This window comes from Oculina patagonica, chromosome 6 (assembly GCF_052425735.1).
Source record: "Oculina patagonica isolate OP01 chromosome 6, crgOcupat, whole genome shotgun sequence".
Classification (NCBI taxonomy): Eukaryota; Metazoa; Cnidaria; class Anthozoa; order Scleractinia; family Oculinidae; genus Oculina; species Oculina patagonica.
The window spans coordinates 21121118-21148698 of record NC_135763.1 but is presented as its reverse complement, the minus strand read 5'-3'; the positions used below and the strand labels follow the sequence as shown (position 1 = coordinate 21148698).

Below are 27581 nucleotides of genomic sequence, written 5' to 3'. Positions count from 1 at the left end.
TTTTTAACGCGATTGCCGAGATTTCCCGACGTTCCCAAACCTAAACTCCAAGACCTGCACAAGAATGTCAATGGAGATATGATAGAAGGATCGATAAGATCGGCCCGATCCTTGCTCATTGAATTGTGTCTTGCAATGGTTTGCCATGGTCTGCTCAGCGCAAAGGAGAGGCAGTGTAGTTGGCCCAATCACCCCATGCACTTCCAGTGAGGCCATCCTGCGAGAGAGTCAGCAGAACACAGGCCATAAGCTTACCTAAACACTGACAAAACACAGGGCTACATGAGGATATCTCAAGTTTGGAAAGCCAAGAAAGCCATGGGTTTCCTGCTAGAATTCGTAACTTCGCACGGCAAGGCATTCAGGCATTTCCTATGAAAGCATTCACCTACTGTTTGGACCTACAAGGTTTCTACCATAGATAAGCATTGGCAAGCAATGCAAATATTCTCAAATCACTATCAGCCCTTGTGAGATTGAACACCCTTCGCTTACACCATCTCCTGAAACACCATCAACAATTGTCAAAGACTATCAGTAGATCACTTATTGATATAACTGATGGACCGATATCTGAGCTTGCTTCAACATTCACCCATCACCCATCACCCTTCACCCCTTACCCTTCACTCTTCATCACCTGAAAGAACATGCCAATGATGGCCATCATCGCCAGTCTTCCGTTTGCCAACTCTGCATTGAGCTTTGTTTTCTTGACCTCCGGATCAGTAGATGTGATGAGCTTCCAGCCAAAGTCACCAGCTGCAGCAGGAGTTCCAGCAGACTGGTCCTGGGAAACTTCGCAGAATGCCATGTAGGCCAAAATCTGACCCCAACCTGCGGCTGGCACTTTAGAGATTGCGGCAAGACCATTGGGCACATCTGCAAACTTCAAGCCAGCAGAAGGAGACAAGTAGCCAGGGAATTTGCCAGTGATTTCTGGCGTGATATATCCCATTGTTGCGAGCATAGAAATGCGACCATGCTTCAGCTCAGTCTGACGACGTCGCTTGAAGTCCTCAACACTGCCATCTGAAGAGAGCCCAGCTGGATCCCAGAAACCCACAGGAGCCTGCACACCCAGCTCATTCTCAAAGGCACGCAAAGGAGAAGCAGTGTAGTTGGCCCAATCACCCCAGGCACTGCCAGTCAAGCCATCCTGCGTGGAGTAAGTGACACTTGACCAGTTCACCCAACGAATGACAAAAAGACTGCATACCATACCACACAGTACATAGTGTGAAAGAGGATGAACATAAATGAAAATTGTACATTGAAGCCCTTGACAGGCGTTGATAGTGCATAGCAAGGGCCTCTAAATGCATCCGTGTTGCAAATCAGAAAAACACATACATCAAATGTTTGGTAAGACACATCATGTGTCTGTAACAAACAGTACTAAACAACTATATTGATAATGTTGATATGTGATATCTCATCCTGCTTCACCCTTCACCCTTTGCCCTTCACTCTTCATCACCTGAAAGAACATGCCAATGATGGCCATCATCGCCAGTCTTCCGTTTGCCAACTCTGCATTGAGCTTTGTTTTCTTGACCTCCGGATCAGTAGATGTGATGAGCTTCCAGCCAAAGTCACCAGCTGCAGCAGGAGTTCCAGCAGACTGGTCCTGGGAAACTTCGCAGAATGCCATGTAGGCCAAAATCTGACCCCAACCTGCGGCTGGCACTTTAGAGATTGCGGCAAGACCATTGGGCACATCTGCAAACTTCAAGCCAGCAGAAGGAGACAAGTAGCCAGGGAATTTGCCAGTGATTTCTGGCGTGATATATCCCATTGTTGCGAGCATAGAAATGCGACCATGCTTCAGCTCAGTCTGACGACGTCGCTTGAAGTCCTCAACACTGCCATCTGAAGAGAGCCCAGCTGGATCCCAGAAACCCACAGGAGCCTGCACACCCAGCTCATTCTCAAAGGCACGCAAAGGAGAAGCAGTGTAGTTGGCCCAATCACCCCAGGCACTGCCAGTCAAGCCATCCTGCGGATTGTGGCTCTTGACCAGTTCACCCAACGAATGACCAAAAGACTGCATACCATACCATACAGTACATAGTGTGAAAGAGGATGAACATGAATGAAAATTGTACATTGAAGCCCTTGACAGGCCTTGATAGTGCATAGCAAGGTTCTCTACATGCATCCGTGTTGCATCTACCATGCAAAAATCAGAAGAACACATACATCAAATGATTGGTAAGAAACATCATGTGTCTGTAACAAACACTACTAAACAACTATGTTGATAATGTTGATATGTGATATCTCATCCTGCTTCACCCTTCACCCTTTGCCCTTCACTCTTCATCACCTGAAAGAACATGCCAATGATGGCCATCATCGCCAGTCTTCCGTTTGCCAACTCTGCATTGAGCTTTGTTTTCTTGACCTCCGGATCAGTAGATGTGATGAGCTTCCAGCCAAAGTCACCAGCTGCAGCAGGAGTTCCAGCAGACTGGTCCTGGGAAACTTCGCAGAATGCCATGTAGGCCAAAATCTGACCCCAACCTGCGGCTGGCACTTTAGAGATTGCGGCAAGACCATTGGGCACATCTGCAAACTTCAAGCCAGCAGAAGGAGACAAGTAGCCAGGGAATTTGCCAGTGATTTCTGGCGTGATATATCCCATTGTTGCGAGCATAGAAATGCGACCATGCTTCAGCTCAGTCTGACGACGTCGCTTGAAGTCCTCAACACTGCCATCTGAAGAGAGCCCAGCTGGATCCCAGAAACCCACAGGAGCCTGCACACCCAGCTCATTCTCAAAGGCACGCAAAGGAGAAGCAGTGTAGTTGGCCCAATCACCCCAGGCACTGCCAGTCAAGCCATCCTGCGTGGAGTAAGTGACACTTGACCAGTTCACCCAACGAATGACAAAAAGACTGCATACCATACCATACAGTACATAGTGTGAAAGAGGATGAACATTGATGAAAATTGTACATTGAAGCCCTTGACAGGCCTTGATAGTGCATAGCAAGGTTCTCTACATGCATCCGTGTTGCATCTACCATGCAAAAATCAGAAGAACACATACATCAAATGTTTGGTAAGAAACATCATGTGTCTGTAACAAACACTACTAAACAACTATATGTTGATAATGTTGATATGTGATATCTCATTCTGCTTCACCCTTCACCCTTTACCCTGCACTCTTCATCACCTGAAAGAACATGCCAATTGTAATCTTCCAGGTCCTGAAAGAACATTCCGATGATGGCCATCATAGCCAATCGGCCATTCGCCAGCTCTGCTGAAAGCTTCTTCGTCTTCTCCTCAGGGTCGGAGGAAGTCAAGACCTTGAAGCCATAGTCACCCGGGGTGCCAGTCTTGTAGTCATCGAAGCCACCGCTGAACTCAACAAAGCCAAAGTAGGCAGCAATCTGAGCCCATCCAGCAACTGGCACCTTGGAAACTGCTGCAAGTCCGTTGGGGATGTCAGCGAACTTCAGACCAGCAGATGGAGACAAGAAGCCTGGCCTCGGCTGCTGAAAAGCCATGCAAACGCACAACCTGCCTGCAACAACCTTGAACAAGTCATGTCTTGGAACTTGCAAGGTATCTGCAGCACAAAATCTGAAATTGCTAAGATTGCTAAGTCCAGCACAGCTTGCCAACGACTTCTGGAGTGATATATCCTTAAGAAATGATACGATCGGTCCAACACCATTGTAACCACGAAGCAAAATGACAATGAATGCAAAAGATCGAACATGTGCTGCAAAAGGCAGATTCCACTTGTGATCGCAACTACCAAGCAAAGTAAATCATGAATGATATGACTTAATCATGAATAACATATAATAGCATGACCATTCTGTCCAAAGCACCCATGGTGGCCATCATCGAGATCCTTCCATGCTTCAGCTCAACGGAGCGACGGCGCTTGAAAGCAGCCACATCGCCGTCAGCTGTAAATCCAACGGGGTCCCAGAATCCCACAGGTTCTTGCACACCCAACTCGTTCTCGAATGCTCGCAAAGGAGAAGCAGTGTAATTTGCCCAATCACCCCAGGCGCTGCCAGTCAGACCATCCTGCATTCAAACGACAGCTAATAGCTACTGAATGCATCAGAAGGCATGCATGTCAACAAGCAGTTTGTTGCTGCCTTGCCGAAATGAAAACGAAGTGAAAACAAGCCTGCTTGATAGCATCAACCAAGAAAAGTGACTACAGAGCAAGTACTCAACGAGAATATGTTCATCTCTGATTTGACAATATGTAGTACTGGCAAAGTAGTTGGTTGGCCAACAATGATATACTTCCAGCATTTAGACAACTTGGAAAACACTATACAACCTCACAAAGAACCAACGTTGCAGCGATTATGCCTGGAAGAACATGCCAATGATGGCCATCATCGCCAGTCTTCCGTTTGCCAACTCCGCATTGAGCTTGGTTTTCTTGACCTCCGGATCAGTAGATGTGATGAGCTTCCATCCAAAGTCACCAGCTGCAGCAGGAGTTCCAGCAGACTGGTCCTGGGAAACTTCGCAGAAGGCCATGTAGGCCAAAATCTGACCCCAACCTGCGGCTGGCACTTTAGAGATTGCGGCAAGACCATTGGGCACATCCGCAAACTTCAAGCCAGCAGAAGGAGACAAGTAGCCAGGGAACTTTCCCGTAATTTCTGGTGTGATATATCCCATTGTTGCGAGCATAGAAATGCGACCATGCTTCAGCTCAGTCTGACGACGTCGCCTGAAGTCCTCAACACTGCCATCTGAAGAAAGCCCAGCTGGATCCCAGAAACCCACAGGAGCTTGCACACCCAGCTCATTCTCAAAAGCCATCATCGTCACCTGTCATGAGGCACATGGTTTAGCAGGGTGATTTCATGTTATCAAACGAACAACAAAAGTTGTAAAGTACTCAAATGATCTATAATATATATATATACATATGAATGCTTTGACAATGTTTAATGAATATTTGTGCGCAGTGTATGAATACACAAATATTCTGAGGCAGACTAGAAGTGCAGTTGAAATGTTGAAAGACTTCTTGTGACTGGATTCAAGGATAGTTCACCTACTTTGGCTCATTTTCATCTGACTTGATGGCATGACAGATCCTTTTCCAGTTCAGAACCCAATAAAAAGGCGATGATGCTGTCTTGTGTTTGTCAGTCGCATTCTCCAAGTAATTGAAAGCTGGTCTGTCAACTGAACCCTTTGGAAAATGAGCAAATTGGACTGCCGCAAAGCTTCTCTTCAATAACCACTACAAAAACTGCTTTCCAAATCCAAGAGTGCCAATATAAATGAATAAAGGAATTGTGCCGAGTTTGACACTCCCTAAAAAGAGTTCCTGCCATGATAATTCTTTCCCAAAGATGAAGCTTTCAGTTCCCTCACAAGAGACTTTGGAGCTGAGATACCCTGATTCACTGACTCCCTTCCCATGCTTACATGCAAAGGCAGTCTACCAATTGTGCAGTGAAGAAAAAAAGACATTCCTTGTTTTGCCAGTCTGCGAAGTCAGGAGTTTGTTGCTATGTGAGGCTATGCAGCTGTGTCATCAATCCTTCCTCATGGTGAACAACCAAAAATCAAGCAACACATGAAAAAAAAAATGAATTCCAGCCCTACTCGTTGCATCATGGGCAATTTCATGAGAGGTCCGTAGTAGAATCCTCTACATAAACCAATCAACCAAAGGTTTTGTTGCAATTCATGGGGCAGGAACCACTGTATCCAACTTCCCCACAAGCCAGGCACACCAACTGTGGCTTCACATTTCCAATGACCTGTCCAGGTGGCTGAGAGGTGTGCCGTCCCAGCCAATTCCAGCTGTCACCTTTCCCTGAATTCCGCGGTGAACTACTTCTTTGTGGTATTTTTGTGTGACGTTTGCATCATTCACCCAAAAATTCATGTATTCTAAAAACGACGTTGCTTTCATCACAATATCTTTGATTCACTCCCTGATAGACCTTGCGACCACTCGCTGCGAGTGCAGCCACGGCTGCCCCTGCTACAGCCAAGGATGCAGTTTGGCTGCTGAATGTTGCCTTGACAAGCTCAACGCGATTGAGATGAGTCGATGAGTCTCAAACAGCAGGATTAAAAAAACAAAAATACGAGGTTTGCATCTTGCCTACCTTGGAACTAACCGCCCGGAATGAGTCCCTGATTCTACAAGTACAGGACACTAGAAGCATTCTTCAAGGCACAAGGTGAAATGATTGCATCAGTCACAGTAGCTGTTCATCGTGGATTATGATCAATGAAAATTTTTGCATGTGCATGTTAAAAGCTCAGGTTTAAATTTTCCACTGCCATTGGTCTGATTTCCTATACGTACAAGCCTGCGTAAACAGAGTGTTATCCTTGCGTGTTGATCTTAAGACTACAATCCATATAATTCATCAACCATCGTGCGAAAAGCCAAGCAAGGTCGATGTGTGCATAGATAAAGTAGCACATACAAACAAACATCTTTACGATATGTATATATTCTATTCCTAATACTGTTGATGGACAAACATTAGGGTAACCAGTTAATACAATACCATTTGTAATGCCATGTGTTGCAGGATTTCTTCCATCAACAATATGTCCACGCCTGCTGCGCCGGACCTGATGCCACAGCGGAGGCCTTGGGGAAATGCCATGAGTTCCCAAAGAAATAGTGCTACAAAAAACGGCTGATTAACTTCGACATGCCAAAAATAGAAATAAATTTTGGTGATGATCATCCCAACCAAGAATCAACTGCGGTGAAATAGAAGTATAAGCAGTTTGACATGTAAACTACAAAGAATGAAGTGGAAGGTGTGAGTACATGTATGAATCTAAGTGTAAGCATGAATGTAAGTCATACAAGTATAATACGGATAAGTAGATACGAATATATCAGTATGTAGGCACAAGTATAAGAGTATGCAGTATGTAAACACTAGTATGGAGGTACCAGTATGAGTATACGCGCGAAGTAAGAAGGGAACATGCAGAACGAGAAATGGATAAAGGTACATTAATCAGTGTTATAAGTGTAGAGGTGTATCAGGACAAGAGTATCAAATAATATTCAAGTATTTCAAACAGAAGTATTTAAGCTCAAAGGTGTACGAGGACATGATACTATATGCATATTACATATCATTATGGGTTGTATACTCATGCGTATCTTGAGGGAGTAGTACATCAGTATACAAGTGCACAAGTTTGCATAGTCTAAGAAAATTTGAATATAAATCGACAAGGATAAGAATACGTAAGAATATTGAAGGCATTGAAAAAATACATAACGATCCATAATTGTATCGGTATATTGGCAAATAAGTATATGATTCCACATATGTGTATATGTAGTATTGAACATATGAGGGTGCAAGCAAATTGGTATATAACTGTACAAGTATAAAAGGATATACAAGCAAAGCGTACATGTACACAAGCAAAATCATCCCGGCGGCCCGGAAACTGCGCCTGCAGTCGCGCGGATTTCAAAAAAAATGTGATTGTCGCTACAGCGAAACAAACATTGTCTTGCCCAAACATCTGTAAAAAGTGAAGAGTTTTGGCATTTTCCCACAGAAAACTGCCATTTCCCCACCCCACCCCACCCCCATGAGTTGCGTAGCATCAACCATGTGTGCAAGTGCAATGGACGAAAGCTGGCGATAGGGACGCGCAAAAGGGAGGCCGATTGGAACAACAAGGCTGCTACTAAAGCACAGGTAAATGCTTAAACGAAAAAGTTCATTTGCCTCGGGGCACGTTTCGTTCATCCAAGGTCTCCAAAAAAGAGTGAACGAGTGAACGAAGTCGGGAAGGGTGAACTAGAAGATGTGCACACCGCAGATTCAACATGAATGAAAACACCCATAAAGGCAAGCCTCTCTCATCCACAAAAGATCTGGCAAAAAGTGTGAAAGATAATCCAATCCATATGACATATGACGGTCAAACCATGTTTTGTTCATACAGAAAATCACCCCAAGAGAATCTGAGAATGGAGATAAGAATGCTGATGTTGTTGAGAATGACAATTGGGAAAACGGTGAAATAGAAAAAAAATGGAAACAGAGATAGAAATAGAATAAAAGAGAAAAGGGAAAAAGAAATCGATAGAAATAATAACATAACAATCATAGTAGCAGTAGTAGTCGAAGTATGTCGAAGTAATACCAATGAATAATAGATAATAATGGTAGTCGATGACAACTTAATAATATCTTGACATCCATCTATCCGCCTTCATCTTCCATGTCTATGGGATCAGTGTCTGGGCAAGCCCAACTCGCAGGTGACTGGTTGATGCTGGAGTTCCTGTAGCCACAAAGGAGGTGGCGCCAAGCAAAGCAGCTGCACCTCAAACGAATTCGTTGGTGAGAAAGGATGGCTGTTCAAAAAGGTAGCACATAGAAATTCAACATAGAAATTTGTCAAGTGTCATTCTGACTTCCCAGTTGCGAAACTGGAAAAAAGGTTCGTCAAGCTACACAAGTCCTCAAGCATCTACCTGTGTTTCCCATATTCAGCCCAAAAATTCCCTATCCAGCCACAGACGCATACTGACAATATACAATATATTTGCACACCGAACGAAACAGCTGAAACGCCTGTGGCAGCAGCAACAGTGCTTCGAGAAATAGATGCCATCCTGAGATAAAAGGTTGGAGTACAGTAAAAAATGCTGGAGTACAATAGCACAGCCCTGCTTGTCCCTTCATAATGCCTTACGTAACCCTTATTTGAAGGTCCATGAAGAACACTCGCATCTGTTTGTATGTGCAACCTTGATTCATAAACGAGACTTGCTGAGCTCTCCTGAAACATGAAGAACACCTTGAAGGTTAAACTGCTGCCGAGAGTCGCAGATTGTTCCTTTAAAAAAGAGTTCGGAAAGGAAACTGGCCAAAAATGCAAGGTGTCTTACCTGCACAGCCTTAAAGAGATTAAAACTCTGAGTCGGTGTTGTTCCGGAGCCAAAATACAACCGTTGCAATTTGGAGCAGTTGGCCAGTGGGCTTGAGATTTTGTGCAATCATTTTACTTGTCTGATCTCCCATGTCATAAAAACATCTCTACACTTAGACCTCGTCTCAAATAAAACAAAAGGTTCTCAATCGAATCATATACATACTGTTATGGCAAAACGCTCTTCAACATTTCAAGTCCAGTTGTCACTTGGTGGAGATTGAAAAAAACATCTTGCTGCCAGAAAGTTTCTTGCGTTGCAAACAAAACTCGCAAAGACGTTCAGATACTCTTCGAGGATCCAAGACTACCAAAAAGACATGAAATAGATACACATGAATGCGAGATATTGCTGCATACTGTTGATGGAAAAAAACCTTCACCATTTGGCCATTTGGGATGGTTATATTGTAAATTACTCCAATGAGTCGGATGTTCATGATAGCAGGGTTTGCCGGATTTGTTCCATCAACAGTACCTCCTGAACAGCCACTTTTTAACGGGATTGCCGAGATGTCCCGACGTTCCCAAACCTAAACTCCAAGACCTGCACAAGAATGTCAATGGAGATATTAGAAGGATCGATAAGATCGGTCCGATCCTTGCTCATTGAATTGTGTCTTGCAATGGTTTGCCATGGTCTGCTCAGCGCAAAGGAGAGGCAGTGTAGTTGGCCCAATCACCCCATGCACTTCCAGTGAGGCCATCCTGCGAGAGAGTCAGCAGAACACAGGCCATAAGCTTACCTAAACACTGACAAAACACAGGGCTACATGGGGATGTCTCAAGTTTGGAAAGCCAAGAAAGCCATGGGTTTCCTGCTAGAATTCCTAACTTCGCACGGCAAGGCATTCAGGCATTTCCTGCATTTCCATGAAAGCATTCACCTACTGTTTGGACCTACAAGGTTTCTACCATAGATAAACATTGGCGCTCCATTCCGGTAAGTGCTTCGTAAGCAATGCAAATATTCTCAAATCACTATCAGCCCTTGTGAGATTGAACACCCTTCGCTTACACCATCTCCTGAAAGACCATCAACAATTGTCAAAGACTATCACTAGATCACTTATTTATATAACTGATGGACCGATATCTGAGCTTGCTTCAACATTCACCCATCACCCATCACCCCCTCACCTCACCCCTTACCCTTCACTCTTCATCACCTGAAAGAACATGCCAATGATGGCCATCATCGCCAGTCTTCCGTTTGCCAACTCTGCATTGAGCTTTGTTTTCTTGACCTCCGGATCAGTAGATGTGATGAGCTTCCATCCAAAGTCACCAGCTGCAGCAGGAGTTCCAGCAGACTGGTCCTGGGAAACTTCGCAGAAGGCCATGTAGGCCAAAATCTGACCCCAACCTGCGGCTGGCACTTTAGAGATTGCGGCAAGACCATTGGGCACATCTGCAAACTTCAAGCCAGCAGAAGGAGACAAGTAGCCAGGGAATTTGCCAGTGATTTCTGGCGTGATATATCCCATTGTTGCGAGCATAGAAATGCGACCATGCTTCAGCTCAGTCTGACGACGTCGCTTGAAGTCCTCAACACTGCCATCTGAAGAGAGCCCAGCTGGATCCCAGAAACCCACAGGAGCCTGCACACCCAGCTCATTCTCAAAGGCACGCAAAGGAGAAGCAGTGTAGTTGGCCCAATCACCCCAGGCACTGCCAGTCAAGCCATCCTGCGTGGAGTAAGTGACACTTGACCAGTTCACCCAACGAATGACCAAAAGACTGCATACCATACCATACAGTACATAGTGTGAAAGAGGATGAACATAAATGAAAATTGTACATTGAAGCCCTTGACAGGCCTTGATAGTGCATAGCAAGGTTCTCTACATGCATCCGTGTTGCATCTACCATGCAAAAATCAGAAAAACACATACATCAAATGTTTGGTAAGACACATCATGTGTCTGTAACAAACACTACTAAACAACTATAATATGTTGATAATGTTGATATGTGATATCTCATCCTGCTTCACCCTTCACCCTTTGCCCTTCACTCTTCATCACCTGAAAGAACATGCCAATGATGGCCATCATCGCCAGTCTTCCGTTTGCCAACTCTGCATTGAGCTTTGTTTTCTTGACCTCCGGATCAGTAGATGTGATGAGCTTCCAGCCAAAGTCACCAGCTGCAGCAGGAGTTCCAGCAGACTGGTCCTGGGAAACTTCGCAGAAGGCCATGTAGGCCAAAATCTGACCCCAACCTGCGGCTGGCACTTTAGAGATTGCGGCAAGACCATTGGGCACATCTGCAAACTTCAAGCCAGCAGAAGGAGACAAGTAGCCAGGGAATTTGCCAGTGATTTCTGGCGTGATATATCCCATTGTTGCGAGCATAGAAATGCGACCATGCTTCAGCTCAGTCTGACGACGTCGCTTGAAGTCCTCAACACTGCCATCTGAAGAGAGCCCAGCTGGATCCCAGAAACCCACAGGAGCCTGCACACCCAGCTCATTCTCAAAGGCACGCAAAGGAGAAGCAGTGTAGTTGGCCCAATCACCCCAGGCACTGCCAGTCAAGCCATCCTGCGTGGAGTAAGTGACACTTGACCAGTTCACCCAACGAATGACCAAAAGACTGCATACCATACCATGCAGTACATAGTGTGAAAGAGGATGAACATAAATGAAAATTGTACATTGAAGCCCTTGACAGGCCTTGATAGTGCATAGCAAGGGCCTCTAAACTCTAAATGCATCCGTGTTGCATCTACCATGCAAAAATCAGAAAAACACATACATCAAATGTTTGGTAAGACAGCATCATGTGTCTGTAACAAACACTACTAAATAACTATAATATGTTGATAATGTTGATATGTGATATCTCATCCTGCTTCACCCTTCACCCTTTGCCCTTCACTCTTCATCACCTGAAAGAACATGCCAATGATGGCCATCATCGCCAGTCTTCCAGTTTGCCAACTCTGCATTGAGCTTTGTTTTCTTGACCTCCGGATCAGTAGATGTGATGAGCTTCCAGCCAAAGTCACCAGCTGCAGCAGGAGTTCCAGCAGACTGGTCCTGGGAAACTTCGCAGAATGCCATGTAGGCCAAAATCTGACCCCAACCTGCGGCTGGCACTTTAGAGATTGCGGCAAGACCATTGGGCACATCTGCAAACTTCAAGCCAGCAGAAGGAGACAAGTAGCCAGGGAATTTGCCAGTGATTTCTGGCGTGATATATCCCATTGTTGCGAGCATAGAAATGCGACCATGCTTCAGCTCAGTCTGACGACGTCGCTTGAAGTCCTCAACACTGCCATCTGAAGAGAGCCCAGCTGGATCCCAGAAACCCACAGGAGCCTGCACACCCAGCTCATTCTCAAAGGCACGCAAAGGAGAAGCAGTGTAGTTGGCCCAATCACCCCAGGCACTGCCAGTCAAGCCATCCTGCGTGGAGTAAGTGACACTTGACCAGTTCACCCAACGAATGACCAAAAGACTGCATACCATACCATGCAGTACATAGTGTGAAAGAGGATGAACATAAATGAAAATTGTACATTGAAGCCCTTGACAGGCCTTGATAGTGCATAGCAAGGTTCTCTACATGCATCCGTGTTGCATCTACCATGCAAAAATCAGAAAAACACATACATCAAATGTTTGGTAAGACACATCATGTGTCTGTAACAAACACTACTAAACTAACTATAATATGTTGATAATGTTGATATGTGATATCTCATCCTGCTTCACCCTTCACCCTTTGCCCTTCACTCTTCATCACCTGAAAGAACATGCCAATGATGGCCATCATCGCCAGTCTTCCGTTTGCCAACTCTGCATTGAGCTTTGTTTTCTTGACCTCCGGATCAGTAGATGTGATGAGCTTCCAGCCAAAGTCACCAGCTGCAGCAGGAGTTCCAGCAGACTGGTCCTGGGAAACTTCGCAGAATGCCATGTAGGCCAAAATCTGACCCCAACCTGCGGCTGGCACTTTAGAGATTGCGGCAAGACCATTGGGCACATCTGCAAACTTCAAGCCAGCAGAAGGAGACAAGTAGCCAGGGAATTTGCCAGTGATTTCTGGCGTGATATATCCCATTGTTGCGAGCATAGAAATGCGACCATGCTTCAGGCTCAGTCTGACGACGTCGCTTGAAGTCCTCAACACTGCCATCTGAAGAGAGCCCAGCTGGATCCCAGAAACCCACAGGAGCCTGCACACCCAGCTCATTCTCAAAGGCACGCAAAGGAGAAGCAGTGTAGTTGGCCCAATCACCCCAGGCACTGCCAGTCAAGCCATCCTGCGTGGAGTAAGTGACACTTGACCAGTTCACCCAACGAATGACCAAAAGACTGCATACCATACCATACAGTACATGGTGTGAAAGAGGATGAACATAATTAAAGAAAATTGTACATTGAAGCCCTTGACAGGCCTTGATAGTGCATAGCAAGGTTCTCTAAATGCATCCGTGTTGCATCTACCATGCAAAAAATCAGAAAAGCACATACATCAAATGTTTGGTAAGAAACATCATGTGTCTGTAACAAACACTACTAAACAACTATATGTTGATAATGTTGATATGTGATATCTCATTCTGCTTCACCCTTCACCCTTTACCCTGCACTCTTCATCACCTGAAAGAACATGCCAATTAATTGTAATCTTCCAGGTCCTGAAAGAACATTCCGATGATGGCCATCATAGCCAATCGGCCATTCGCCAGCTCTGCTGAAAGTTTCTTCGTCTTCTCCTCCAGGGTCGGAGGAAGTCAAGAGCTTGAAGCCATAGTCACCCGGGGTGCCAGTCTTGTAGTCATCGAAGCCACTGCTGAACTCAACAAAGCCAAAGTAGGCAGCAATCTGAGCCCATCCAGCAACTGGCACCTTGGAAACTGCTGCAAGTCCGTTGGGGATGTCAGCGAACTTCAGGCCGGCAGATGGAGACAAGTAGCCTGGCCTCAGCTGAAAAGCTTTGCAAACGCACAACCTGCCTGCAACAACCTTGAACAAGTCATGTCTTGGAACTTGCAAGGTATCTGCAGCACAAAATCTGAAATTGCTGAGATTGCTGAGTCCAGCACAGCTTGCCAACGACTTCTGGAGTGATATATCCTTAAGGATACGATCGGTCCAACACCATTGTAACCACGAAGCAAAATGACAATGAATGCAAAAGATCGAACATGTGCTGCAAGGCAGATTCCACTTGTGATCGCAACTACCAAGCAAAGTAAATCATGAATGATATGACTTAATCATGAATAACATATAATAGCATGACCATTCTGTCCAAACACCCATGGTGGCCATCATCGAGATCCTTCCATGCTTCAGCTCAGCTGAGCGACGGCGCTTGAAGGCAGCCACACCGCCGTCAGCTGAAAGTCCAGCTGGATCCCAGAATCCCACAGGTGCCTGCACACCCAGCTCATTCTCGAATGCTCGCAAAGGAGAAGCAGTGTAGTTTGCCCAATCACCCCAGGCACTGCCAGTCAGACCATCCTGCATTCAAAGGACAGCTGAATAGCTACTGAATGCATCAGAAGACATGCATGTCAACAAGCAGTTTGTTGCTGCCTTGACGAAATGAAAATGAAGTGAAAATAAACCTGAAAACTTGATAGCATTCAACCCTTGACAGGCCTTGATAGTGTATAGCAAGGGCCTCTAAACTCTAATGAATCAATGTTGCATCTCCCATGCAAAAATCAGAAAAACACATACATCAAATGTTTGGTTGGCCAACAATGATGTACTGTAACAAACACTACTAAACAACTATATTGATAATGTTGATACGTGTGATACCTCATCCAAGCACCCTTCACCCTCTGCAGCGCTTCATCACCTGAAAGAACATGCCAATGATGGCCATCATCGCCAGTCTTCCGTTTGCCAACTCTGCATTGAGCTTTGTTTTCTTGACCTCCGGATCAGTAGATGTGATGAGCTTCCAGCCAAAGTCACCAGCTGCAGCAGGAGTTCCAGCAGACTGGTCCTGGGAAACTTCGCAGAATGCCATGTAGGCCAAAATCTGACCCCAACCTGCGGCTGGCACTTTAGAGATTGCGGCAAGACCATTGGGCACATCTGCAAACTTCAAGCCAGCAGAAGGAGACAAGTAGCCAGGGAATTTGCCAGTGATTTCTGGCGTGATATATCCCATTGTTGCGAGCATAGAAATGCGACCATGCTTCAGCTCAGTCTGACGACGTCGCTTGAAGTCCTCAACACTGCCATCTGAAGAAAGCCCAGCTGGATCCCAGAAACCCACAGGAGCTTGCACACCCAGCTCATTCTCAAAAGCCATCATCGTCACCTGTCATGAGGCACATGGTTTAGCAGGGTGATTTCCGTGTTATCAAACGAACGAACAAAAGTTGTAAAGTACTCAAATGATCTATATAATATATATATATACATAATATATATGAATGTTCTGACAATGTTTAATGAATATTTGTGCGCAGTGTATGAATATATATATATATAGATATTCTGAGGCAGACTAGAAGTGCAGTTGAAATGTTGAAAGACTTCTTATGACTGGATTCAAGGATAGTTCACCTACTTTGGCTCATTTTCATCTGACTTGATGGCATGACAGATCCTTTTTCAGTTCAGAAACCAATAAAAAGGCGATCATGCTGTCTTGTGTTTGTCAGTCGCATTCTCCAAGTAATTGAAAGCTGGTCTGTCAACTGAACCCTTTGGAAAATGAGCAAATTGGACTGCAGCAAAGCTTCTCTTCAATAAACATACAAAAACTGCTTTCCAAATCCAAGAGTGCCAATATAAATGAATAAAGGAATTGTGCCGAGTTTGACAAATTCCTGCAAGAGTTCCTGCTATGATAATTCTTTCCCAAATATGAAGCTTTCAGTTCCCTCACAAGAGACTTTGGAGCTGAGATACCCTGATTCACTGACTCCCTTCCCATGCTTACATGCCAAGGCAGTCTACCGTTTGTACAGTGAAGAAAAAGACATTCCTTGTTTTGCCAGTCTGCGAAGTCATTGCCTGCTCGGAGTTTGTTGCTATGTGAGGCTATGCAGCTGTGTCATCAATCCTTCTTCATGGTGAACAACCTAAAATCAAGCAACACATGAAAAAAAATGAATTCCAGCCCTACTCGTTGCATCATGGGTAATTTCATGAGAGGTCCGGAGTAGAATCCTCTACATAAACCAATCAACCAAAGGTTTTGTTGCAATTCATGGGGCAGGAACCACTGTATCCAACTTCCCCACAAGCCAGGCACACCAACTGTGGCTTCACATTTCCAATGACCTGTCCAGGTGGCTGAGAGGTGTGCCGTCCCAGCCAATTCCAGCTGTCACCTTTCCCTGAATTCCGCGGTGAACTACTTCTTAGTGGTATTTTTGTGTGACGTTTGCATCATTCACCCAAAAATTCATGTATTCTAAAAACGGCGTTGCTTTCATCACAATATCTTTGATTCACTCCCTGATAGACCTTGCGACCACTCGCTGCGAGTGCAGCCATTGGCTGCCCCTGCTACAGCCAAGGATGCAGTTTGGCTGCTGAATGTTGCCTTTGACAAGCTCAACGCGATTGAGATGAGTCGATGAGTCTCAAACAGCAGGATTAAAAAAACACAAAAAACGAGGTTTGCATCTCTGCCTACCTTGGAACTAACCGCCCGGAATGAGTCCCTGATTCTACAAGTACAGGACACCAGAAGCATTCTTCAAGGCACAAGGTTAAATGATTGCATCAGTCACAGTAGCTGTTCATCGTGGATTATGATCAATGTAAATTTTTGCATGTGCATGTTAAAAGCTCAGGTTTAAATTTTTCCACTGCCATTGGTCTGATTTCCTATACGTACAAGCCTGCGAAACAGAGGTGTTATCCTTGCGTGTTGATCTTAAGACTACAATCCATATAATTCATCACCCATCGTGCGAAAAGCCAATGCAAGGTCGATGTGTGCATAGATAAAGTAGCACATACAAACAAACATCTTTACGATATATCTTTATATATTTATATTCCTAATACTGTTGATGGACAAACATTAGGGTAACCAGTTAATACAATACCATTTGCAATGCCATGTGTTGCAGGATTTCTTCCATCAACAATATGTCCACGCCTGCTGCGCCGGACCTGATGCCACAGCGGAGGCCTTGGGGAAATGCCATGAGTTCCCAAAGAAATAGTGCTACAAAAAACGGCTGATTAACTGCGACATGCCAAAAATAGAAACAAATTTTGGTGATGATCATCCCAACCAAGAATCAACTGCGGTGAAATAGAAGTATAAGCAGTTTGACATGTAAACTACAAAGAATGAAGTGGAAGGTGTGAGTACATGTATGAATCTAAGTGTAAGCATGAATGTAAGTCATACAAGTATAATACGGATAAGTAGATACGAATATATCAGTATGTAGGCACAAGTATAAGAGTATGCAGTATGTAAACACTCAGTATGGAGGTACCAGTATGAGTATACGCGCGAAGTAAGAAGGGAACATGCAGAACGAGAAATGGATAAAGGTACATTAATCAGTGTTATAAGTGTAGAGGTGTATCAGACAAGAGTATCAACTAATATTCAAGTATTTCAAACAGAAGTATTTACAGCTCAAAGGTGTACGAGGACATGATACTATATGCATATTACATATCATTATGGGTTGTATACTCATGCGTATCTTGAGGGAGTAGTACATCAGTATACAAGTGCACAAGTTTGCATAGTCTAAGAAAATTTGAATATAAATCGACAAGGATAAGAATACGTCAAGAATATTGAAGGCATTGAAAAAATACATAACGATCCATAATTGTATCGGTATATTGGCAAATAAGTATATGATTCCACCTATGTGTATATGTAGTATTGAACATATGAGGGTGTGAGCAAATTGGTATATAACTGTACAAGTTGTACTTTAAAAGGATATACAAGCAAAGCGTACATGTACACAAGCAAAATCATCCCGGCGGCCCGGAAACTGCGCCTGCAGTCGCGCGGATTTCAAAAAAAATGTGATTGTCGCTACAGCGCAAACAAACATTGTCTTGCCCAAACATCTGTAAAAAGTGAAGAGTTTTGGCATTTTCCCACAGAAAACTGCCATTTCCCCACCCCACCCCCACCCCCATGAGTTGCGTAGCATCAACCATGTGTGCAAGTGCAATGGACGAAAGCTGGCGATAGGAACGTGCAAAAGAGAGGCCGATTGGAACAACAAGGCTGCTACTAAAGCACAGGTAAATGCTTAAACGAAAAAGTTCATTTGCCTCGGGGCACGTTTCGTTCATCCAAGGTCTCCAAAGAAGAGTGAACGAAGTCGAAGTCGGGAAGGGTGAACTAGAAGATGTGCACACCGCAGATTCAACATGAATGAAAACACCCATAAAGGCACGCCTCTCTCATCCATAAAAGGTCTGGCAAAAAGTGTGAAAGATAATCATCCATATGCCATATGACGGTCAAACCATGTTTTGTTCATACAGAAAATCACCCCAAGAGCATCTGAGAATGGAGATAAGAATGCTGATGTTGAGAATGACAGTTGGGAAAATTATGAAATAGAAAAAAATGCAAAAACAGAGATAGATATAGAATAAAAGAGAAAAGGGAAAAAGAAATAGATATAAATTAGATAATAACAATCATATTAGCAGCAGTAGCCGAAGTAGTCGAAGTAATACCAATGAATAATAGATAGGTAATTGTAGTCGATGGCAACATGATATCTTGACATCCATCTATCCGCCTCCATCTTCCATGTCTATGGGATCGGTGTCTGGGCAAGCCCAACTCGCAGGTGACTGGTTGATGCTGGAGTTCCTGTAGCCACAAAGGAGGTGGCGCCAAGTCAAAGCAGCTGCACCTCAGGATGGCTGTTCGTTGGGGACCAATAGCCAGGTACATAACAGAAAGGTTCAGCACATAGAAATTCAACATAGAAATTTGTCAAGTGTCATTCTGACTTCCCCAGTTGCGAAACTGGGAAAAAAAGGTTCGTCAAGCTACCACAAGTCCCCAAGCATCTAGTACTGTGTTTCCCATATTCAGCCTCAAAAATTCCCTATCCAGCCACAGACATGCATCTACAAATATGACAATATATTTGCACACCAAACGAAACACTGAAACGCCTGTGGCAGCAGCAACAGTGCTTCGAGAAATAGATGCCATCCTGAGATAAAAGGTTGGAGTACAGTAAAAAACGCTGGAGTACAATAGCACAGCCTCTGCTTGTCCCTTCATAATGCCTTACGTAACCCTTATTTGGAGGTCCATGAAGAACACTCGCATCTGTTTGTATGTGCAACCTTGATTCATAAACGAGACTTGCTGGAGCTCTCCTGAAACATGAAGAACACCTTGAAGGTTAAACTGCTGCCAGAGTCGTAGATCGTTCCTTTAAAAAAGAGTTCGGAAAGGAAACTGGCCAAAAATGCAAGGTGTCTTACCTGCACAGCCTTAAAGAAATTAAAATTCTGAGTCGGTGTTGTTCCGGAGCCAAAATACAACCGTTGCAATTTGGAGCAGTTGGCCAGTTGGCTTGAGATTTTGTACAATCATTTTACGTGTCTGATCTCCCATGTCATAAAAACATCTCCACCTTAGACCTCGTCTCAAATAAAACTAAAGGTTCTCAATCGAATCATACACATACTATGTTATGGCAAAACGCTCTTCAACATTTGAACTTCCAATGTCACTTGGTGGAAATTCAAAAAACATCTTGCATGCCAGAAAGTTTCTTGCATTGGAAAAAAAACTCGCAAACACGTTCAGATACTCGAAAGCATCTCAAGACTACCAAAAACACATGAAACAGATACACATGACTGCGAGATATTGCTGCATACTGTTGATGGAAAACCTTCACCATTTGGCCATTTGGGATGGTTGTATATATATATATTGTAAATTGACTCAATGAGTCGGATGTTCATAGGATAACAGGGTTTGCCGGTTTTTTTCCATCGACAGTACCTCCTGAACAGCCACTTTTTAAAGCGATTGCCGAGATTTCCCGACGTTCCCAAACCTAAACTCCAAGACCTGCACAAGAATGTCAATGGAGATAGAAGGATCGATAAGATCGGTCCGATCCTTGCTCATTGAATTGTATCTTGCAATGGTTTGCCATGGTCTGCTCAGCGCAAAGGAGAGGCAGTGTAGTTGGCCCAATCACCCCATGCACTTCCAGTGAGGCCATCCTGCGAGAGAGTCAGCAGAACACAGGCCATAAGCTTACCTAAACACTGACAAAACACAGAGCTACATGGGGATGTCTCAAGTTTGGAAAGCCAAGAAAGCCATGGGTTTCCTGCTAGAATTCGTACCTTCGCACGGCAAGGCATTCAGGCATGTTCCATGCATTTCCTATGAAAGCATTTCACCCACTGTTTGGACCTACAAGGTTTCTACCATAGATAAACATTGCCGCTCCATTCCGGTAAGTGCTTCGTAAGCAATGCAAATATTCTCAAATCACTATCAGCCCTTGTGAGATTGAACACCCTTCGCTTACACCATCTTCTGAAACAAACATCAACAATTGTCAAAGACTATCACTAGATCACTTATTTATACAACTGATGGACCGATATCTGAGCTTGCTTCAACATTCACCCATCACCCATCACCCTTCACCCCTTACCCTTCACTCTTCATCACCTGAAAGAACATGCCAATGATGGCCATCATCGCCAATCTTCCGTTTGCCAACTCTGCATTGAGCTTAGTTTTCTTGACCTCCGGATCAGTAGATGTGATGAGCTTCCAGCCAAAGTCACCAGCTGCAGCAGGAGTTCCAGCAGACTGGTCCTGGGAAACTTCGCAGAAGGCCATGTAGGCCAAAATCTGACCCCAACCTGCGGCTGGCACTTTAGAGATTGCGGCAAGACCATTGGGCACATCTGCAAACTTCAAGCCAGCAGAAGGAGACAAGTAGCCAGGGAACTTGCCAGTGATTTCTGGGGTGATATATCCCATTGTTGCGAGCATAGAAATGCGACCATGCTTCAGCTCAGTCTGACGACGTCGCTTGAAGTCCTCAACACTGCCATCTGAAGAGAGCCCAGCTGGATCCCAGAAACCCACAGGAGCCTGCACACCCAGCTCATTCTCAAAGGCACGCAAAGGAGAAGCAGTGTAGTTGGCCCAATCACCCCAGGCACTGCCAGTCAAGCCATCCTGCGTGGAGGGTAAGTGACACTTGACCAGTTCACCCAAAGAATGACCAAAAGACTGCATACCATACCATACAGTACATAGTGTGAAAGAGGATGAACATTAATGAAAATTGTACATTGAAGCCCTTGACAGGCCTTGATAGTGCATAGCAAGGTTCTCTACATGCATCTGTGTTGCATCTACCATGCAAAAATCAGAAAAAATACATCAAATGTTTGGTAAGACACATCATGTGTCTGTAACAAACACTACTAAATAACTATATTGATAATGTTGATATCTGATATCCTCATCCCTGCTTCACCCTTCACCCTTTACCCTTCACTCATCATCACCTGAAAGAACATGCCAATGATGGCCATCATCGCCAGTCTTCCGTTTGCCAACTCCGCATTGAGCTTAGTTTTCTTGACCTCCGGATCAGTAGATGTGATGAGCTTCCAGCCAAAGTCACCAGCTGCAGCAGGAGTTCCAGCAGACTGGTCCTGGGAAACTTCGCAGAAGGCCATGTAGGCCAAAATCTGACCCCAACCTGCTGCTGGCACTTTGGAGATTGCGGCAAGACCATTGGGCACATCTGCAAACTTCAAGCCAGCAGAAGGAGACAAGTAGCCAGGGAATTTGCCAGTGATTTCTGGGGTGATATATCCCATTGTTGCGAGCATAGAAATGCGACCATGCTTCAACTCAGTCTGACGACGTCGCTTGAAGTCCTCAACACTGCCATCTGAAGAGAGCCCAGCTGGATCCCAGAAACCCACAGGAGCCTGCACACCCAGCTCATTCTCAAAGGCACGCAAAGGAGAAGCAGTGTAGTTGGCCCAATCACCCCAGGCACTGCCAGTCAAGCCATCCTGCGTGGAGGTAAGTGACACTTGACCAGTTCACCCAACGAATGACCAAAAGAATGCATACCATACCATACAGTACATAGTGTGAAAGAGGATGAACATTAATGAAAATTGTACATTGAAGCCCTTGACAGGCCTTGATAGTGCATAGCAAGGTTCTCTACATGCATCCGTGTTGCATCTACCATGCAAAAATCAGAAAAACACATACATCAAATGTTTGGTAAGACACATCATGTGTCTGTAACAAACACTACTAAATAACTATATTGATAATGCTGATATGTGATATCTCATCCTGCTTCACCCTTCACCCTTTACCCTTCACCCTTCATCACCTGAAAGAACATGCCAATGATGGCCATCATCGCCAGTCTTCCGTTTGCCAACTCTGCATTGAGCTTTGTTTTCTTGACCTCCGGATCAGTAGATGTGATGAGCTTCCATCCAAAGTCACCAGCTGCAGCAGGAGTTCCAGCAGACTGGTCCTGGGAAACTTCGCAGAAGGCCATGTAGGCCAAAATCTGACCCCAACCTGCGGCTGGCACTTTAGAGATTGCGGCAAGACCATTGGGCACATCTGCAAACTTCAAGCCAGCAGAAGGAGACAAGTAGCCAGGGAATTTGCCAGTGATTTCTGGCGTGATATATCCCATTGTTGCGAGCATAGAAATGCGACCATGCTTCAGCTCAGTCTGACGACGTCGCTTGAAGTCCTCAACACTGCCATCTGAAGAGAGCCCAGCTGGATCCCAGAAACCCACAGGAGCCTGCACACCCAGCTCATTCTCAAAGGCACGCAAAGGAGAAGCAGTGTAGTTGGCCCAATCACCCCAGGCACTGCCAGTCAAGCCATCCTGCGTGGAGTAAGTGACCCTTGACCAGTTCACCCAAATAGAATGACCAAAAGACTGCATACCATACCATACAGTACATAGTGTGAAAGAGGATGAACATAAATGAAAATTGTACATTGAAGCCCTTGACAGGCCTTGATAGTGCATAGCAAGGGCCTCTACATGCATCCGTGTTGCATCTACCATGCAAAAATCAGAAAAACACATACATCAAATGTTTGGTAAGACACATCATGTGTCTGTAACAAACACTACTAAATAACTATATTGATAATGTTGATATGTGATATCTCATCCTGCTTCACCCTTCACCCTTTGCCCTTCACTCTTCATCACCTGAAAGAACATGCCAATGATGGCCATCATCGCCAGTCTTCCGTTTGCCAACTCTGCATTGAGCTTTGTTTTCTTGACCTCCGGATCAGTAGATGTGATGAGCTTCCAGCCAAAGTCACCAGCTGCAGCAGGAGTTCCAGCAGACTGGTCCTGGGAAACTTCGCAGAAGGCCATGTAGGCCAAAATCTGACCCCAACCTGCGGCTGGCACTTTAGAGATTGCGGCAAGACCATTGGGCACATCTGCAAACTTCAAGCCAGCAGAAGGAGACAAGTAGCCAGGGAATTTGCCAGTGATTTCTGGCGTGATATATCCCATTGTTGCGAGCATAGAAATGCGACCATGCTTCAGCTCAGTCTGACGACGTCGCTTGAAGTCCTCAACACTGCCATCTGAAGAGAGCCCAGCTGGATCCCAGAAACCCACAGGAGCCTGCACACCCAGCTCATTCTCAAAGGCACGCAAAGGAGAAGCAGTGTAGTTGGCCCAATCACCCCAGGCACTGCCAGTCAAGCCATCCTGCGTGGAGTAAGTGACACTTGACCAGTTCACCCAACGAATGACCAAAAGACTGCATACCATACCATACAGTACATAGTGTGAAAGAGGATGAACATAAATAAAGAAAATTGTACCGTGAAGCCCTTGACAGGCCTTGATAGTGCATAGCAAGGTTCTCTACATGCATCCGTGTTGCATCTACCATGCAAAAATCAGAAGAACACATACATCAAATGTTTGGTAAGAAACATCATGTGTCTGTAACAAACACTACTAAACAACTATAGTTGATAATGTTGATATGTGATATCTCATCCTGCTTCACCCTTCACCCTTTACCCTGCACTCTTCATCACCTGAAAGAACATGCCAATTGTAATCTTCCAGGTCCTGAAAGAACATTCCGATGATGGCCATCATAGCCAATCGGCCATTCGCCAGCTCTGCTGAAAGCTTCTTCGTCTTCTCCTCAGGGTCGGAGGAAGTCAAGACCTTGAAGCCATAGTCACCTGGGGTGCCAGTCTTGTAGTCATCGAAGCCACCGCTGAACTCAACAAAGCCAAAGTAGGCAGCAATCTGAGCCCATCCAGCAACTGGCACCTTGGAAACTGCTGCAAGTCCATTGGGGATGTCAGCGAACTTCAGGCCTGCGGATGGAGACAAGAAGCCTGGCCTCAGCTGAAAAGCTTTGCAAATGCACAACCATGCCTGCAACAAGTTTGAACAAATCATGTCTTGGAACTTGCAGGGTATCTGCATCACAAAATCGAAATTGAAATTGCTGAGTCCAGCACAGCTTGCCAACGACTTCTGGAGTGATATATCCTTGCCAACAAATGATACGATTGGTCCAACACCATTGCAACCACGAAGCAAAATGACAATGAATGCAACTAAGATCGAACATGTGTCAAAAGGCAGATTTCACTTGTGATCGCAACTACCAAGCAAAGTAAATCATTAATGATATGAATTAATCATGAACAACATATAATAGCATGACCATTCTGTCCAAAGCACCCATGGTGGCCATCATCGAGATCCTTCCATGCTTCAGCTCAACGGAGCGACGGCGCTTGAAAGCAGCCACATCGCCGTCAGCTGTAAATCCAACGGGGTCCCAGAATCCCACAGGTTCTTGCACACCCAACTCGTTCTCGAATGCTCGCAAAGGAGAAGCAGTGTAATTGGCCCAATCACCCCAGGCGCTGCCAGTCAGACCATCCTGCATTCAAACGACAGCTAATAGCTACTGAATGACATCAGAAGGCATGCATGTCAACAATGCAGTTTGTTGCTGCCTTGGCCGAAATGAAAACCGAAGTGAAATGCAAGCCCGCTTGATAGCATCAACCAAGAAAAGTGACTCACAGAGCAAGTACTCAACGAGAATATGTTCATCTCTGATTTGACACATATGTAGTACTGGCAAAAGTAGTTCAACTGGTATGAATAACAATGATATACTTGCCAGCATTTAGACAACTTGGAAAACACTATACAACCTCACAAAGAACCAACGTTGCAGCGATTTATGCCTGGAAGAACATGCCAATGATGGCCATCATCGCCAGTCTCCCGTTTGCCAACTCCGCATTAAAGCTTGGTTTTCTTGACCTCCGGATCAGTAGATGTGATGAGCTTCCAGCCAAAGTCACCAGCTGCAGCAGGAGTTCCAAGCAGACTGGTCCTGGGAAACTTCGCAGAAGGCCATGTAGGCCAAAATCTGACCCCAACCTGCGGCTGGAACTTTAGAGATTGCGGCAAGTCCATTGGGCACATCCGCAAACTTCAAGCCAGCAGAAGGAGACAAGTAGCCAGGGAATTTGCCAGTGATTTCTGGCGTGATATATCCCATTGTTGCGAGCATAGCAATGCGACCATGCTCCAGCTCAGTCTGACGACGTCGCTTGGAAGTCCTCAACACTGCCATCTGAAGAAAGCCCAGCTGGATCCCAGAAACCCACAGGAGCTTGCACACCCAGCTCATTCTCAAAAGCCATCATCGTCACCTGTCATGAGGCACATGGTTTAGCAGGGTGATTTTCATGTTATCAAACGAACAACAAAAGTTGTAAAGTACTCAAATGATCTATATAATATATAATAATATATATATATATAAATACATATGAATGCTCTGACAATGTTTAATGAATATTTGTGCGCAGTGTATGAATACAAAATATTCTGAGGCAGACTAGAAGTGCAGTTGAAATGTTGAAAGACTTCTTGTGACTGGATTCAAGGATAGTCCACCTACTCTGGCTCATTCTTCATCTGACTTGATGGCATGACAGATCCTTTTCCAGTTCAGAACCCAATAAAAAGGCGATCATGCTGTCTTGTGTTTGTCAGTCGCATTCTCCAAGTAATTGAAAGCTGGTCTGTCAACTGAACCCTTTGGAAAATTAGCAAATTGGACTGCAGCAAAGCTTCTCTTCAATAAACACTACAAAACTGCTTTCCAAATCCAAGAGTGCCAATATAAATGAATAAAGGAATTGTGCCGAGTTTGACACTCCCTAAAAAGAGTTCCTGCCATGATAATTCTTTCCCAAAGATGAAGCTTTCAGTTCCCTCACAAGAGACTTTGGAGCTGAGATACCCTGATTCACTGACTCCCTTCCCATGCTTACATGCAAAGGCAGTCTACCGTTTGCACAGTGAAGAAAAAAAGACATTCCTTGTTTTGCCAGTCTGCGAAGTCAGGAGTTTGTTGCTATGTGAGGCTATGCAGCTGTGTCATCAATCCTTCTTCATGGTGAACAACCAAAAATCAAGCAACACATGAAAAAAAAATGAATTCCAGCCCTACTCGTTGCATCATGGGTAATTTCATGAGAGGTCCGGAGTAGAATCCTCTACATAAACCAATCAACCAAAGGTTTTGTTGCAGTTCATGGGGCAGGAACCACTGTATCCAACTTCCCCACAAGCCAGGCACACCAACTGTGGCTTCACATTTCCAATGACCTGTCCAGGTGGCTGAGAGGTGTGCCGTCCCAGCCAATTCCAGCTGTCACCTTTCCCTGAATTCCGCGGTGAACTACTTCTTTGTGGTATTTTTGTGTGACGTTTGCATCATTCACCCAAAAATTCATGTATTCTAAAAACGACGTTGCTTTCATCACAATATCTTTGATTCACTCCCTGATAGACTCTTGCGACCACTTCGCATGCGAGTGCAGCCACGGCTGCCCCTGCTACAGCCAAGGATGCAGTTTGGTTGCTGAATGTCGCCTTGACAAGCTCAACGCGATTGAGATGAGTCGATGAGTCTCAAACGGCAGGATTAAAAAACAAAAAAACGAGGTTTGCATCTTGCCTACCTTGGAATCCAACCGCCCGGAATGAGTCCCTGATTCTACAAGTACTGCGACAACTAGAAGCATTCTTCAAGGCACAAGGTTAAACGATTGCATCAGTCACAGTAGCTGTTCATTGTGGATTATGATCAATGCAAATTTTTGCATGTGCATGTTAAAAGCTCAGGTTTAAATTTTCCACTGCCATTGGTCTGATTTCCTATACGCACAAGCCTGCGAAACAGAGTGTTCTCCTTGCGTGTTGATCTTAAGACTACAATCCATATAATTCATCAACCATCGTGCGAAAAGCCAAGCAAGGTCGATGTGTGCATAGATAAAGTAGCACATACAAACAAACATCTTTACGATATGTATATATTTCTATACCCATTACTGCTGATGGACAAACATTAGGGTAACCAGTTAATACAATACCATTTGCAATGCCATGTGTTGCAGGATTTCTTCCATCAACAATATGTCCACGCCTGCTGCGCCGGACCTGATGCCACAGCGGAGGCCTTGGGGAAATGCCATGAGTTCCCAAAGAAATAGTGCTACAAAAACGGCTGATTAACTTCGACATGCCAAAAATAGAAACAAAT

At 44.8% G+C, this 27581-nt stretch overlaps 1 protein-coding gene and 1 pseudogene across 3 annotated transcripts in view; one reads left to right on the top strand and one right to left on the bottom strand.

The window, feature by feature from the left end:
* LOC144656930 (uncharacterized) lies at positions 1-26637 on the bottom strand (annotated as a pseudogene). Its single transcript, XR_013571419.1, has 25 exons — positions 26615-26637; positions 25204-25677; positions 24686-24890; positions 24460-24490; positions 24059-24338; positions 23165-23686; positions 22310-22828; positions 21456-21974; positions 20602-21120; positions 14225-14429; positions 14009-14039; positions 13604-13884; positions 12703-13225; positions 11843-12362; positions 10977-11495; positions 10119-10637; positions 9599-9657; positions 4354-4813; positions 3852-4056; positions 3629-3659; positions 3222-3501; positions 2330-2851; positions 1481-1999; positions 641-1159; positions 1-217 (listed from the first exon to the last, which is right to left on the bottom strand). The product of XR_013571419.1 is annotated as an uncharacterized LOC144656930 (transcript).
* Positions 1-27581, top strand: part of LOC144655937 (uncharacterized) — a 39218-nt gene that overhangs the window by 7801 nt on the left and 3836 nt on the right. The window lies entirely within an intron of this gene.